The sequence below is a fragment of the Canis aureus genome, chromosome 13 (assembly GCF_053574225.1).
Source record: "Canis aureus isolate CA01 chromosome 13, VMU_Caureus_v.1.0, whole genome shotgun sequence".
Lineage (NCBI taxonomy): Eukaryota > Metazoa > Chordata > Mammalia > Carnivora > Canidae > Canis > Canis aureus.
Genome location: NC_135623.1, coordinates 40,225,221 through 40,240,922, shown reverse-complemented (window position 1 = coordinate 40,240,922; position 15,702 = coordinate 40,225,221). Strand labels below are relative to the sequence as shown.

The window sequence follows — 15,702 nt, the reverse complement described above, 5'->3', positions numbered from 1 at the left end:
AGCAGGCTCCATGCACCGGGAGCCCGATGTGGGATTCGATCCCGGGTCTCCAGGATCACGCCCTGGGGCAAAGGCAGGCGCCAAACCGCTGCGCCACCCAGGGATCCCCAAAATGACTAAATTCTTGGTGTAACTTTGGCGTTTGAAGTTGTCTGAAAAATGAGGCAAATCATCAGTAAGCACATACTATGAATCAGGACCTCCACAAAGAGTGGGACTCCAGTGGTATCCCTTCATGGAAATGTAGAGCACTCTGAAACCTGGCGTGACTCCGTGATGCTTTGGGTAAGTCACATACTACCTTTTGAAAGGGGGAGGTGATACCCAGATTAAGGACAAGAGCGGTTCATTGAAACACAGTAAAAAAAAAAAGTTTCTGCAATTTCCCCACCCAAAAATCATCTCCAAATCCTTATCTGCAGGTACATAAACAAACATTATTTTTATTAATGATAAATTATGTTAAACATTTATTTTTTTCCTTATTCAAATTGAAGTAAAATTTACATAGAATGGAATGTATAGTTGCTAAAGGTACATTTTGATGAATTTTGGCAAATGTATACCCATTCTGTCCCTCTCCTCCCCGTCAAGCCATATTCCAGTATTAGAATATTTCCATCACTCTAGAAAGTTCCCTTACCTCTTTTCAAATCAGTCTACTCTCTTTACCTGTTCTATTCCTAGCCAACCTCTGTCCTGTTGTCTATTGCTAGATTGGTTTTGCCTGTTCTTGAACTTCATATAAATGGAAACAGACAAATACAAAGAGTTTTGTATTTTTTATTTTTATTTTTTAATTTTTATTTATTTATGATAGTCACACACACACACACACAGAGGCAGAGACACAGGCAGAGGGAGAAGCAGGCTCCATGCACTGGGAGCCCGACATGGGATTTGATCCCGGGTCTCCAGGATCGCGCCCTGGGCCAAAGGCAGGTGCCAAACCGCTGTGCCACCCAGGGATCCCCTGTATTTTTTTAAAATCTAGTAACATGTGAATGATTTTCACCTCAGAAAAATTTATCTGCAGTATCACTTTTAATGGAAAAATCTTACTTTTTCTGAATGCGGTGTACACATACTTACTTGACCAGTTCTCATAAGTGGACATTTTAATTTCTTTAATTCCCTCCCTTTCTCTCTTCCTTCCTTGCTCTTATAAATATCCTTTTTATCAATGTCATTATAGGCAAGTCTCTGCATATGAAGCAATGTGAGGTTGCATTCCTGGAAGTGGAGTTGCTGTGTCAAATAAATGTACTTAAAAAAAAATGGACATTAAAAGGGATATTGTCAAATGATCTCCAAAAAGACTACCTTAGTTTATTTCTTGGTATTGTCATAACATGTAAACTTGTTTTCTCATACCCTCACCAACGTTGAGAATTGGGGGGAAAATCTTTGATATTAGTCAGCTTCATAGTATAAACCTGGTATTTCATTTTGATCTGTATTTCTTTTATTATTAATGAGGTTGAAGGATTTTTCTTCTGAGGAAGATTTCATTTTCCTTTTGTTATTTTACAGTGGAAATAAATGGTCTTTTCATAAAAAATTAATTTTCCAAATGATCAATAGTTGGTTATGGAAAAAATAGCCCTATTGAAGATGAGAGTATAAAAATAAATCAACGAACAAAGCCATAAGCCAAATTTTCTCTCTTTTAGCCAATGGACTTATTCCATAATGATTGACATTAGCCTCATTCTATAATTGATTTTGCCTAGTTTTTGTTTTTCAGGCAGTGTTTTTGTTTTCAGTTACTTTTAGAAAGGTTTTACTTCTGCTTGAAAAAAATTAAATTCAGTTTTGGATGACTAGGTTTTTAAATAAAAATTAATCCTCTAAGGATACGTTTAAGCCCAGAACATACCTTAGATATTTTAAAAATGATTAAAGGAGAGCCAGATATCCAGTGTTTAGGAAGCCACTTGCTTTTTGCCAAGTTATCTAGCAACAAAGTTAGTAAATGAGGTTTGAAAACATTCCAACCTTTTGTGTCAAATCACAGGATTAGTTGATACCATCTTGGTAGTATATCACAACTTTCTTTCAAACTCTGATTATCATCATCAATAGGTATATACAAAGAGATTCCTTTTTTTCTAACATTTTTCAGAGAACCATTGTTGATTGATTGATTGGTTTATTACCATTGCTGTTTTAGTTGTAGCTCAGTTGAACGTGGGATAGCTCAGTTCCTTATTTGTAGAAATGAGGGTGTTGGCTAAATTTACCCTGAAGGTCTCCTTGGGACCTAAAACTCTTAAGATAGAGAAATTTATCATTGTTATAGTAAATGTTAGTAAAAATCTTTATGATAATAGAGATTAATAAATATAAATAACACTTTGATAAGATCTTGTTTGAGAAATGTCCACAGAGTCATTTAGAGACAGAATTAAGCATGTAGGCAGTAGGGTAGAATGCAGATTCTGGAGTTGGAAGCAATTTTGGGTCTGAAACACAGCTCTACCACTGTCTGTGTAGCCTTCAGCTGGTTACTTAATCTCTCAATTTTTCAGTTTGCTCATTTGTAAGTGGGGATAATAGCTTCTTAAATCATTGCCTAACACATAGGAAATACCCGGGATATTGTAGCCGCTATTATTATTTTTTTAAAATTTTTTATTAATTTTTATTTATTTATGATAGTCATACACAGAGAGAGAGAGAGAGGCAGAGACATAGGCAGAGGGAGAATCAGGCTCCATGCACCAGGAGCCCGACATGGGATTCGATCCCGGGTCTCCAGGATCACACCCTGTGCCAAAGGCAGGCGCCAAACCGCTGCGCCACCCAGGGATCCCCTGCTATTAACATTTTTAAAATCATCATCATCAACAACACAATCAGGAATGTATAAAAGAGAAGCAGCCATCACTTTATTTTTCATTAACCTACTCTAATTTATATTTGAAACTTTTAGACTGGTTATTTGTACTGTCAAATATATAGTGAATCTGATCTCCTCATTATAGGATATATTAGCAGAAAACCTTCTCTTCTCCCTCACAGATTCTCCTTTCTAACTAAACCACCCTCTTGAGTTGATGGGGTTGAAGGCCATTCACTTTGTGAAGGTCTAGCTGGTCTGGAAGGAAGCCTGGAACCCCTTATGGCCTTAATGCATCTACTTCCTAAGCCTCTTCCTTTCTGAGTCCCTCCCACAGTGGCAATGGAAAGACCACCTTCCAGGTCTCCAGACAGGGTGCAGTTGCTCCCCACTACATATTCCTAGAGAGACAAGTATGAGCCATTCCTAGGTGGCCCTGAAACTCCCCTGCAGTGTCCTCCTGCTAAATCATCTCTGACCATATGTGACTTCACCTGAAAGGTCCTCTCTTGTTTTGGGGACCTTGCAGACTGTCATTTCCAACCCTTCCTTCAGCTTACCTATGTGTTAGCACCTGTGTCTTATAGTTAGTTATGCATGAGTCTGTCTTCCTTGCTAACCTAGATAAGAAGCCCAGTGAATGTGTATGCAATGAATAAATGAATGTATGAACAACACAGTTCTCACCCTTGACAGTGATGTTCAGCACTAGTCTAAAGACAAAGTTTTCAGAGATCTCACAAATACTTTAACTCCTTCAAACATTGGAACCTGTCCTACTTGCCCCACCAGAAGGGTTCCCTCATGTCTACCTATAACTGTCATGTCTGCAACTCTACATACATCATCCTGAAGACTGGTTTCATTTTCGCCATTTTACAGATGAGGACACCTGAAACTCAAGGATATATAAAGCAACTAGTCCAAGACTCAATATTAGCAAATGCATTGGATCCCAGGTTTGTCTGACTCCAAAGCCCATTGCTCTTTCCACCATATTGCATTGTCTCCAGAAAAAGGATCAGCAGGTAGTGAGGTCTGGCATTTGGTTGTCCATAGCCTCAGGTGTATATAGGTAGAACTCCACAGCTTTCACCAGTAGGTATTACTGTTTGAGGCATGAAAGAAGGTGGATGGTGGAGTTTGTTTTGAATGTGGCAGAAGAGCTTGAAATGTCACCACCAGCTTTTCACTGATATTTACATTTCTTCTGTCTCAGGGATTGTTCCCTAGTAAAGCAATTAAATCTTTGTAGGAGGAGCAGGGCATCTGTAGTAAGTCATTTACATCTTATGTGCCTTATCAGTTCAAGCCCAGATGATACAGCCTTGGAAAATGACATGTATGTGACATATATGTCAACCTAAATAAAGAGGTAAAGTGAGACAACCTCAAATTACCAGAAATTGAGGTTATTTGGAAATAGTAGAGGAATTGCAATTTGGAAAATGCATGCTGTGGCAAGCTACAGGCAAGGCTGTTGAAAGTTTAGGGCAGACTTATGAACAAGGAATGCAGAGAGGGAGACATCCAGCCAGAGTCCAACCAGTTAGTTTATTGCCTCGAAGATGGGGAGAGATTCCTGTTGGATGTTCATTGGTAAGAAGATAAGCCTCATCTTCTGTAAATCAGGTGTTTATGGGAAATCAGTGCCTCAGTTCTTTTTTTTTTTTTTTTATTCATAAGAGACACACACACACACACACACACACACAGAGAGAGAGAGAGAGAGAGAGAGAGAGAAGAGACAGAAACAGGCTCCACACAGGGAGCCCGATGCGGGACTGGATCCCGAGACCCCAGGATCACGCCCTGGGCGGAAGGCAGGGACTAAACCACTGAGCCACCCAGGGATCCCAGTGTCTCAGTTCTTAAGGTCTGTTCTTCTGAGGGCATGTGCATGAGATTCCTCATTTCATATCCTCCAGTTCAAGTTAAGATTGAAATCCTTTCACATGATGATTTAGAGAATTAAATATATATTAATATTAATAAAATATATTCTTTACACACAATGTAGTTATATAAAGATAATTAAATATGTATTTATTGATATTTGTTAAGAAAATATTTTAAAATTAAGACAGTCTCTCTTGTTATCATTCTCCTAGACATGATCAAGAAATGTATTGTTGGTTTTTTCTGTCTTTGGAGCAAAATTTTAATTGTTCTTGAGCCACTTATTATTATTTTAAAAATATTATTTATTTATTCATGAGAGACACACAGAGAGAGTCAGAGACACAGGCAGAGGGAGAAGCAGGCTCCATTCAGGGAGCCTGACGTGGGACTTGATCCCGGGTCTCCAGGATCACGCCTTGGGTCGAAGGCGGCGCTAAACTGCTGAGCCACCCGGGCTGCCCACTTATTAAATACAAGAAGAAATTGCTGTTTAATGGACTCCAAAGAAGAATTTTAGTATTTTAATTTTCTAAAAGATTGATCTGGCAGATAGATGTTTTTGTATTTCTATAAGGGCTGCATTTATATATTAGAGTAGCTTTTTTTTTTTAATTCTAAAGCAATACATTAGAACTGAGTTAAAGCAATGAAATTTCATACTTTTCATTCTTGCTGCCTTAGAATGGTCACAATAGGCTCAATGAAAGATATCTAGAAAGATGTAAATACTGTATTGTGTCTTTTTTAGTATTGTCAAAGCTTTAAGGGTTTTTTTGTGTTTTTTTTTTCACAGAAGGATCAAGATAAGGGTGATATTATTAGGTTCACATTTATGGGGAGAAAATAGTTTCTTGTTATAAAGGAATTAACAGTGGATTTAGTGTTAAGAGGCTCCAAAAATCAGAAATAGCCTGACAGGAGAACAATGCCTGTCATTAGATGCAATTGCTGCATAAATGGTCTTTCTCTTTTAGAGAGTGCAGTTTATAGTAATTGAAAAAAAAAATCCCATGTGCCATTTTCATTGTTTGCTCCATTTGTTTGCTTTCTGTGTAATTGAATCTTACACAGAGGAGAGAATGAAAACGATTTTCAGGTGCATCACTGCATTTTCTACAGATTCTTTAATTTTAGAGCTTAGCTTTTGTTAAGTATTCTCCAGGGAGTATGTATTTTTGTGTGTGTGTGTGTGTATGTGTGTGTGTATGTGTGTGTGTGTGTTATGCCATTCAAAGAACGTTTCTTTTGAAACCAACCTCTGATTTGATTGAATGTTATATTTTTAAAACAGCAAAAATTGGCTTTCAATCACATTTTGAGTTTATTTCTAGCCATTTGCCAGAGCAAGCCTTATTGAAATTAGGAGAATAAATTTTATTTCACATTTCCTAGCACTGTGTTTCCAAAGCCGCAGAAATACTGATATGAAGTACTCTACCACACAAATATTATTTAAAAAAACAATATATGGGATGCAGTTCTCAGTCACACCACATTTTCCATATCTTTTTGTCAGTGTTTGGGTGTTTATATCTGGATGAAATAAATTTGGGGAAAAGGCAATAATGTGTCCTCATTTTTAAGCAGCAGATCTTTGCTACTGTTTCGTTTTATGAATGATGTGTAGAATTGGCTTGTGGGAGTAAATGGAGAACTATAAGACATAGAGTAACATTCAAGGAACTGGGGGGAAAGGCAATGAAAATGGTTTTCATTGAGTTCAACTATAAAGTCGTGGATATGGGGAACAGAGTGGTTTGCTTTTAAGTTCAATTTTTGTAACTTGGGGCCTACTACCTAGCATCACAGCAGACAAAAGAAATACTTAAAACACATTTTTTGAACACAGATCTCTGAATCTTGTTATATTAGCTTTTGATTATCAAAAGATGGTTCTGTGAGACTCAGAATCCCATTAGCTATTGGGAAAAAGGAACTAGTGCAGTTTTATGGGCAAAGACAGTGTTGATGGATTATAGGGAAAGAACTGTGGCTCAAAATTTTGTATTCTTGTAAGAAAACTGATTCTAAAAAGAAATCTGCTTTCAATTTGTCTTTCACTAGAGATAATGAGGAAATGGGGATTCAATATTATCAGATTCAGACTTATTTATTTATTTATTTTAAAGAATTTATTTATTTATGAGAGACACAGAGAGGGAGGCAGAGACACAGACAGAGGGAGAAGCAGGGTATTTGCAGGGAGCCTGATGCAGGACTCAATCCCGGGAACCTTGGGATCACACTCTGCGCTGAAGGCAGATGCTCAATCGCTGAGCTCCCCAGAGATTCCCAGATTCAGACCTTTTTAAAAAGCCTAAAAACAGCATGGCTATTTATTGAGATCCTTTGGCAGTCTTAGTGTAAATGCTTGCATTGTATATTTAAAGCATGTTAACTTTACATTGTGTTAAAACTTTATTATTAAGGTCTTTGCTGACTCATTAGGATCTGTAGAAAATATGACAAACATACTTTTTAAAAAAGGAATAGTCCAAGATCCTGGTGAATAATTTGTTGCCACTATAACATTTATAAGAATCTATATATCTGAGCATGATACAGTCTTCAAACATGCATTCTTCTAATAAGCAGAATGGTCTGTGTTGGACACAATTCCCATGGGTCTCTCACATTTTTCCTGTCTTGTAAGCAGAGGCACTGACTGTATTCATTCTAGACTATCCTTTCAAGGATGTTTGTGTAGTGAATAGTCTTGGAAAATAGGGGTACTATCTTCTTCTGGAGCAAAGGAGCAGATTTATTTGCTGCCTATTATAAAAGATTCAGCATTCCTTTCCTGTAATGCAAACCAGGTGTGGAGATGTTATCTGGCTCCTTTCATGTCACCTTGTGGGGATTGAGACTCTGGGAACCACCAGTGCAAGAAAGTGCTGATATTCTGGCTGCTAGCATTGATGTGAGTAATAAAATCCTTTGTGTCTGACTCAGGAATCTCATGTCCTTTACCAGCATGCATAAGACTGTGGCAGGCTTACTGGTTAATTTGCAAGTAAGATATAATCTGAAAGACTTCACAGTCCATAATTCATAGACAAATTTATTCTTTATATATGCCTGTAATTTTTATGGTCTTCCTACATATATAACTAATAAAAGAAATGATCTACATAATACTAAAAACTAAATAATCTGGGGCACCTGAGTGGCTCGGTTGTTTAAGCATCCAACTCTTGATTTTGGCCCAGGTCATGATCTCAAGGTTCTGGGATGGAACCCTGCATCAAGTTCTACCCTCAGCAGGGAGTCTGCTTGGGATTCTCTCTCTCTCTCTCTCTCTCTCTCCCCCCTCTCTCTCTGCCTCTCCCCCTCCTCGTGCATTCTCTCTCTCAAATAAATAAGTAAATCTTTATAAATAAATAAATTAAATAAATAAATAAATAAATAAATAAATAAATAAATACCAAATGATCTTCTAAAATAATACTTAAGATTCTTAGTGTGGTCTTCCATTCCCACCCTATGCCCCACCTAAATTATTAACTAGAGGCCAACTTTCAGTTTAAGGAAAAAAGAAATCAATTGAACCTTTCACCTCTAAAAATTCCTTGGTTGACAGAACTTTAGACATCACTCATTCCAAAGAAAAAAGAGATGAGAAAGCCAAAGCTGGAATCTGCTAAGGGCAATAGACTAAGTAGGGAGCCTAGCCTGGGATGGAAGATTCCTTTTAGTTTAGTTCTCTTCCAGAATACTTGCTAATGATGACTAATACATGTTTTATTTTCTCATTAGGTAGAAACATTATATTTTCTCCTTAACATTTAAGAATGATAAAGTTGGTCTGGAATGGTAGTGTGATGCCCTGGTCAAGAGTAAGACCTCTAGAGGCTCCTGAATGGCTCAGTTGGTTAGCACCTGATTTGTGCCCCAGGTCATGATTTCAGGGTCTGGGATCAGGCCCTATGTTGGGCTCCAGGCTCAGTGGAGAGTCTACTTGTCTCTTTCCCTCTGTGCACCCCCCTACCCGCCGCTGGTGTTCTTTCTCACCAATAAATGAATAAATAGGATTTTTTTTTTTAAATAATCAGACCTCTGGAATCAGCTGGACTGGGTTCATGTTCTGGTTCTACCTTGTAAGCTTAGAGCAACCTTTGATTTGGCTTCTCTAGGTCTGTTTGTCACCTTTAAAAGGGAATTTAGAGGAATACTCCCTTAAAGAATTATGGTCACGATGAAATGAGGTAATGCAATGTATAGTATAAGGCACCTAGTGAATTCTCACCAAATGCTAGTTATTATAATTAGATATTTGATAAATATGTGCCTGACAACTAACAAATGACTTAGGAAACTGTTAACAAATAGTGCTATAGCATTCATTGTTCATCCCAAACAAATTGTTTTTAAGATGGAGATCATTGCGGTTTGATCAATTTCTCATTCTCACATGATTCCTCTAAGCATATCTGTATTCTTTTTCAGGTCTTGCTGGGTGTTAATTCAAATCCTGGCCATTGGGAACCTGGGTGGCTCAGTGGTTGAGCATCTACCTTTCGCTCAGGTTGTGATCCTGGGGTCTTGGGATTAAGTCCCACATTGGGCTCCCCATGAGGAGTCTGCCTGTCCCTCTGCCTATGTCTCTGCCTCTCTTTCTGTTTCTCTCATGAATAAATAAATAAAATCTTTAAAAAACAAAACAAAACAAAAACAAATCCTGGTGTTCCACAAATGATTTGGTCCTTAGGGACTCGGAATTTCAGGCAAAGTCATATTGATTCCCTTAAATTCTTTTTTTTTTTTTTAAATTGGTTTTTCAAGTCCCAAAGCCTAAGAGCCAGGAATTAGTGAACATTTATGTAAGGCTTACTATAAGCCAGTTTCTGTTTTAAGAGCTTTACATACATTAATTCATTATTTTTTAAAAGATTTTATTTATTCATGAGAGAGAGAGAGGCAGAGACACAGACAGAAGGAGAAGCAGGCTCCATACAGGGAGCCTGATGTGGGACTTGGTCAGGGAAATCCAGGATCATGCCCTGAGCCAAAAGCAGGTGCTAAACTGCTGAGCCACCCAGGGATCCCCCCATTAATTCATTCTTAATAGCAACTTTATGAGGAGAGTACTGATTATACTCAACTTATAGGTAAGGAAACAGAGAAACAGAGGTTAAGTAACTTGCCCAAGTCACATAGCTAACAAATGGTGAACCTAGGGCTAAAATCCAGGATTCTGAAGCTAATCTCTTCCTTTCCTTCCTTTCACTGAGCTAGAAATCTCAACAAACTAAATGTGTGGAGGGCATTTTGGCAGTATGTAACAAAAGGTTCAAAAATATGTCTGTGGTTTGACCCAGCATTTCTAGGAATTCATTCTAAGGAAACAATCAAATAATTATGTTAAAATATATGTACAAAGGTATTAATTATAGTATTATTTTCATTGGGGAAAAATAGAACTAACCAAATGCCAAACATACAGGGGATTATTTTAAATAATAGGACAGCCATGCAAAAGAATACTAATAAATAATTTTTAATTAATTTAGGTGTTTATGTCTCACAAATTCCTGGGGTTCATCTGATTTGCATTAGGGCTCTGCAGATGTTTTTTAAGACTTTATTTTTGAGAGAGATGAGAGAGAGTGAGGGGTGGGGTGGTAGCATATAAGTGAGGGGAGGGGCAGAGGCAGAAGGAGAAGCAGGCTAAAGTAGATGCTTAACTGAGCCACCCAGGTGCCCCAGGGCTCTGTAGATTTTTTATCTGAATTCCATAAATTCTGACGGAGGTTGATGTATGGTTGTCTCATCATCCTGATTGAACTTTTTTGTGTTTTTAAAACATGTTCTTGAGGCACCTGGGTGGCTTGCTGGTTCAACCTTGCTGGTTGAATGTCTTTTGCTCAGGTCTTGATCCCCAGGTCTTAGGATCGAGTCCTGCATCAGGCTGCCTGTGTCTCTGCCTTTCTCTCTGCGTCTTTCATGAATAAATAAAATCTTTAAAAGAAACCCACAAAAACAAAACAAAAAAGCCTCCCCAAACCCCAAAAACATGTTCTCATAGATTTAAGATGAGTAAATGCTCTACATTTGAATAGTAGTCCATCTCCATGGGTTGACTGATGCCTTTTTTAAATGATGAACATTAATCCAATAGCTTGATTTATTAAAATGTAGATATATTTGAATTTTCTTATTTACCCTTAAAAAACTTTATTGGTTTTTATTATTTGTGTAATACATGGAATACATAATATGCTATTTAAACAAAATAAAAACAAGCAAGATAGAACATAGCTGCCCTCACCCAATGTTACCCTAGTACATACAGAGCAACGTAATTCGCTGCCTTCCAAAATGACTGTGACAACTTATTCTAACCATACAGTTGGATATGAGTGCTCATTTCTCCCCATTCTTAACAATACTGGAACTTAAACTCTTTATTTATTTTTAAAGTTTAAACTAACATATAATGTATTACTGGTTTCAGAGGTAGAGGTCATTGATTCATCAGTCTTATATAATACCCAGTGCTCATGACATCACCTGCCCTCCTTTTTAAAATTATTATTATTTTAATAATAAATTTATTTTTTATTGGTGTTCAATTTGCCAACATACAGAATAACACCCAGTGCTCATCCCGTCAAGTGCCTCCCTCAGTGCCCATCACCCATTCACCCCCACCCCGCGCCCTCCTCCCCTTCCACCACCCCTAGTTCGTTTACCTGCCCTCCTTAATGCCCATCACCCAGTTACCCCATCCCCCCACCTTTCTCCCCTCCAGTTTGTTTCCTATGATTAAGGAAATCTTCTTATGGTTTGTCTCCCTCTCTGATTTTGTCTTGTTTTATTTTTTTCCTCTCTTCCCCTATGATCCTGTTTTGTTTCTTAAATTCTACATATGAGTGAGATCATATGATAATTATCTTTCTCTGGTTGACTTAATTCATTAGCATAATACCCTCTAGCTCCATCCACATCATTGTAAATGGCAAGATCTCATTTTTTTTTTTTTTTTGATGACTGATGCCTTTTTAAAAATTTGTTTGTTTTTAATGAGGATGGTATGCAGACTAAGCCAATTTTCAACACCAACTCTCTAGTTATGGTGTGATAATGAATGTTCCCATTAGGGTTTTCTGGCTGGCCAAACTTGTCAACCTCTCCTCAATGTATTTCTTCTACTAAACACAACTAGACTTCACTTTGCTAAGCTAGCCTGTAATCAGTAGAATTCCTGAGAGGGATATTCTTCTCCATTGTATTTTATTCAACTTTATGTAAAAAGCTTTTCTGGTATAATCAACTGGAATTCTTCCTTGAAAGTACTGAAGGAGGTAAGTGTAATTAGTGACTAGTTTTTTTTTTTTTTTAATGAAAAACTCTTGAAAATGTGACTGTGTCATGGTGTAAGGGAAGAGGCAGCTGTTTTAACAGAATTGTAAATTTGCTTTAACTGGTCCCTGTGGGATGCTGGCAAGTTATTTTATCTTTCCAAGCATTAGATTTTTTTGTTAGTAAAAGGGAAATTATTATCTTTCAGTTTGTTATGAGGATTACATAAGATACATTTAAGCACTTAACACATGTTGACATAAAAGGAGTATGGCTAATTTAGATATGGGAGTCAGGGAAGTTTCCATCAATTTATTTTTTTTCCCTTTAGCCATCACCTCAAATACTGGAGGTAATTTCAGACATCTCAAGTAATAGAGAGATAGGAATGAAGGTATAAGACTTTTAATTTTAAAATGTTTCCTTCTTTTTACCCTCAGAAAATCTCTAACTTCCATCTATTTAGAATTTTACAACTTATATTAAAGATAATATTATATCTACTCTTTGCTCTGTAATCTTGCAAAGGTCTCTAGCCAAAAGCAATAAATTTCACTCTGGCAAGATCAAAGACTATTCAGATAGTATGATATAAATATTGCATTACTTTTAAATTTATGGTCCATTTATACAAAGTCTCATTGCACCATTTCTTGGTCTTTTGGCTATGATCAAGTGTAGTACACTCATTGCCATAGGAGAAGCATCTCAATTATTTTCTGGTGGTGCCAGTAGTTTTATGGAATTGTTTTTCCATGTTCTCTCTTTCTCTGTCTCTCTCTCAAGTTTTCCTTGATCTTCCTTGTCTGAGTTGGATGCCCTTCCTATAGGCATCCATAATCTGAATTCCAAAGGTAATCTAGGGTGCATTTTTTGTCAGTATGTATGGGTTTCCCTTAACAGATTATGAATTTGCAGTGGGCAAGAACTCTGAGTGTTTGTGGCAAACCCTCACTCCTTGGCCCCCAACACTCACAGCTATGCCACTGCTATCAACCCTGGGAGCCTATGTTAATCCCATCATGCCTCTCTCCCCTTATGATGTCAGCTCTGGTCCCCCAGGTCATCTCTTAGCTTTTGGACTCAGATCTCCACATGGCCTTGTATGCCCCTTTTCTGGCCCTATGTCACACTCCTCCCCAACTTCTGAAACCCTTCTATAGTGACTTCACAGCATCCCCTCTCTACCTCACTTCTTGAATGTTGTCTTCAGCTTCTTGCTATAGGGGTGACCTGGCTCTCCCAAGGACACTGATTGCTTTTCTCTCTCATGCTCTTCATATCACAAGCCCATATGCAGCATGGGTCCTGCAGACTGAATGTTTGTGTCTCCCCTCAAATTCATATGTTGAAACCTAACCCCCAATGTGATGTTAGGAAGTGGGGCCTTTGGGAGATGATTAGGTCATGAGAGTAAATCTCTTCTGAATGAGATTAGTACCCTTGTCAGAGATGAGAGAGCTCCCTTGCCCCTTCTGCCTCATAAGGATACAGGAGAAGATAGCTGTCTATGAACCAGGAAGCTAGTTCTCACCAGACACGGGATCTGCCAGTGCCTTGATCTTGGACTTCCAGTAAGAAATAAAGTTGTTTATAAGCCACTTAGTTAATGTAGTTTTGTTATAGCAGCCTGAATGGGAGTTATCCTCATTACTGTTTCCAGAAAACTCTTCCCCCCCCAGTGCTCCTAACCAATTCTGACTCTCAAGTCATCAGACCGGTAGTTTTCTATTGCCTCCTTCTAACATACACCCTTGTTTCTTAAGATTTCAGCTCCATATCCTTCTCTCTTGCACTGTGTCTGCCATACTTCTTGATGATTGTTTTATCCTGATAGGTTATGTTTTAATTATCTGGTCTTGGCTTTCTTTAGATTCTCCTCCTCCAATGACCTTGCCCCACCCCACCTCATGTACTTAGTCCCATGGCAGTCCTTGGACTTAGTCCTTACTAATGAATGTAACCTGTCCCTAATCTCCATCTCAAGTGCTAGATATTATTGCTATTATTACTATTTTTACAGAATTTATTGAATTTGCTCACAATTTGGATCACCACAGGCAAGTGAGTTCCATTCTTTCAGCCCCATTTGCTCTATTTGGGGGCTATGGTGTGGATAAGTTGAGAGCAGATATTGGTGATAGGATACCTGGGCAGAGAAGCAAGAGGAGCTGAATAATGAAGGGATTAAGGGCTTTGAATTAAGCCATGAAGAAAGAGGTAATGCCTGGGAGACAGGAGAGAATAGAGCAATATTCTATTCTGGAAGAAAACAGTGGCTAACCTGCATGTCAGGAGGTGAGATGTTGGTGAAGGAACAGTAAATAGATTATAAACTAGAGGTTTGCAGTACCAGCAAGGGTAGACTAGAGAGATTAGAGGCAGCCCCGGGCATGTAGGGAGATGAAAATGTTCCAGAGCACACAGTAGGGGCTGAATAAATATTTGTTGAATAAATGGATAAATTATATGACTCCAGGGATGGGTTTTTGTTGTTTCTCAATCTGTTTTGAGCCAAGAAGTGCAAGGGTATCACATTTTACGCAGGTATGGGGGTGGAGAAGATTAAGGCTGCTGCTACTGTATTTCTCTTTCTTTCTTTCTTTCTTTCTTTCTTTCTTTCTTTCTTTCTTTCTTTCTTTCTTTCTTTCCTTCCTTCCTTCCTTCCTTCCTTCCTTCCTTCCTTCTTTCTTTCTTTCTTTCTTTCTTTCTTTCTTTCTTTCTTTCTTTTCTTTCTTTCTTTCTTTCTTTCTTTCTTTCTTTCTTTCTTTCTTTCTTTCTTTTTGGTTAAAGATTTTATTTATTTATTCATGAGAGACACACACAGAGAGAGAGGCAGAGACACAGGCAGAGGGAGAAGCAGGCTCCATGCAGGGAGCCTGATGTGGGACTTGATCCCAGGTCTTCAGGATCACGCCCTGGGCTGAAGGCGGCACTAAATTGATGAGCCACCTGGGCTGCTCTGTATTTCTTATGCAAGTTAAAAATGACTCCATGTCTGGGCACATAGATTAGAGAAGGTACCTTGCTACTTTTTCAGGTTCTAAGCAGCTTTGTGTTAGCAATGTATGGTCTGGATCTTCACACCCCTATCTTTTAGGATAGTTTAGGGTCAGATGGGTAACATAAAAATGTGGTAAGGCTCTAAACTCTACTCTTTTTTTTTTTTTTTAAAGATTTTATTTATTCATGAGAGACACAGAGACACAGGCAGAGGGAGAAGCAGGCTCCCTCAAGGAGCCCAATGTGGACTCAATCCCGGACCCCAGGATCATGCCCTGAGCTGAAAGCAGATGCTCAACCACTGAGCCACACAGGAGTCCCTCTAACATCTATTCTTAAACTACCTCCACCCCTAGCCCAGCTCAGTAATCTTTATACTGTGTGAACCTGGACTCCTGCAGTCTCTGAAGCTGGAAATTCTTAACATTTCTTCTGTGGCTTTCCTTTTTAGTCAGTTGAGACCAAGATCTAGCTTAAAATGAAGAGTTGGATGACTAGGGGTGTAAGGGATTTATCTCTCTTTTTGTTGTGATTAAAAAAAGGAAAATGATATGGATTTATGATGGGACTCCTGTTTACCTTCTGTGTCAGATATTATAGACATGTCATTTTCAGGATTCACAGCCATCTTCCCAGGCAAAAATGAATTCCAT

General features: G+C 38.2%; 1 protein-coding gene and 1 long non-coding RNA gene across 2 annotated transcripts in view; both read left to right on the top strand.

The window, feature by feature from the left end:
* The window catches only part of LOC144282312 (uncharacterized), a 284,831-nt gene that overhangs the window by 17,529 nt on the left and 251,600 nt on the right, over nt 1-15,702 (top strand). The gene's annotated exons all lie outside the window — the stretch shown is intronic.
* Nucleotides 112-1,585, top strand: LOC144282313 (uncharacterized). Its single transcript, XR_013350725.1, has 2 exons — nt 112-285; nt 1,196-1,585. It is a non-coding gene; the product is annotated as an uncharacterized LOC144282313 (long non-coding RNA).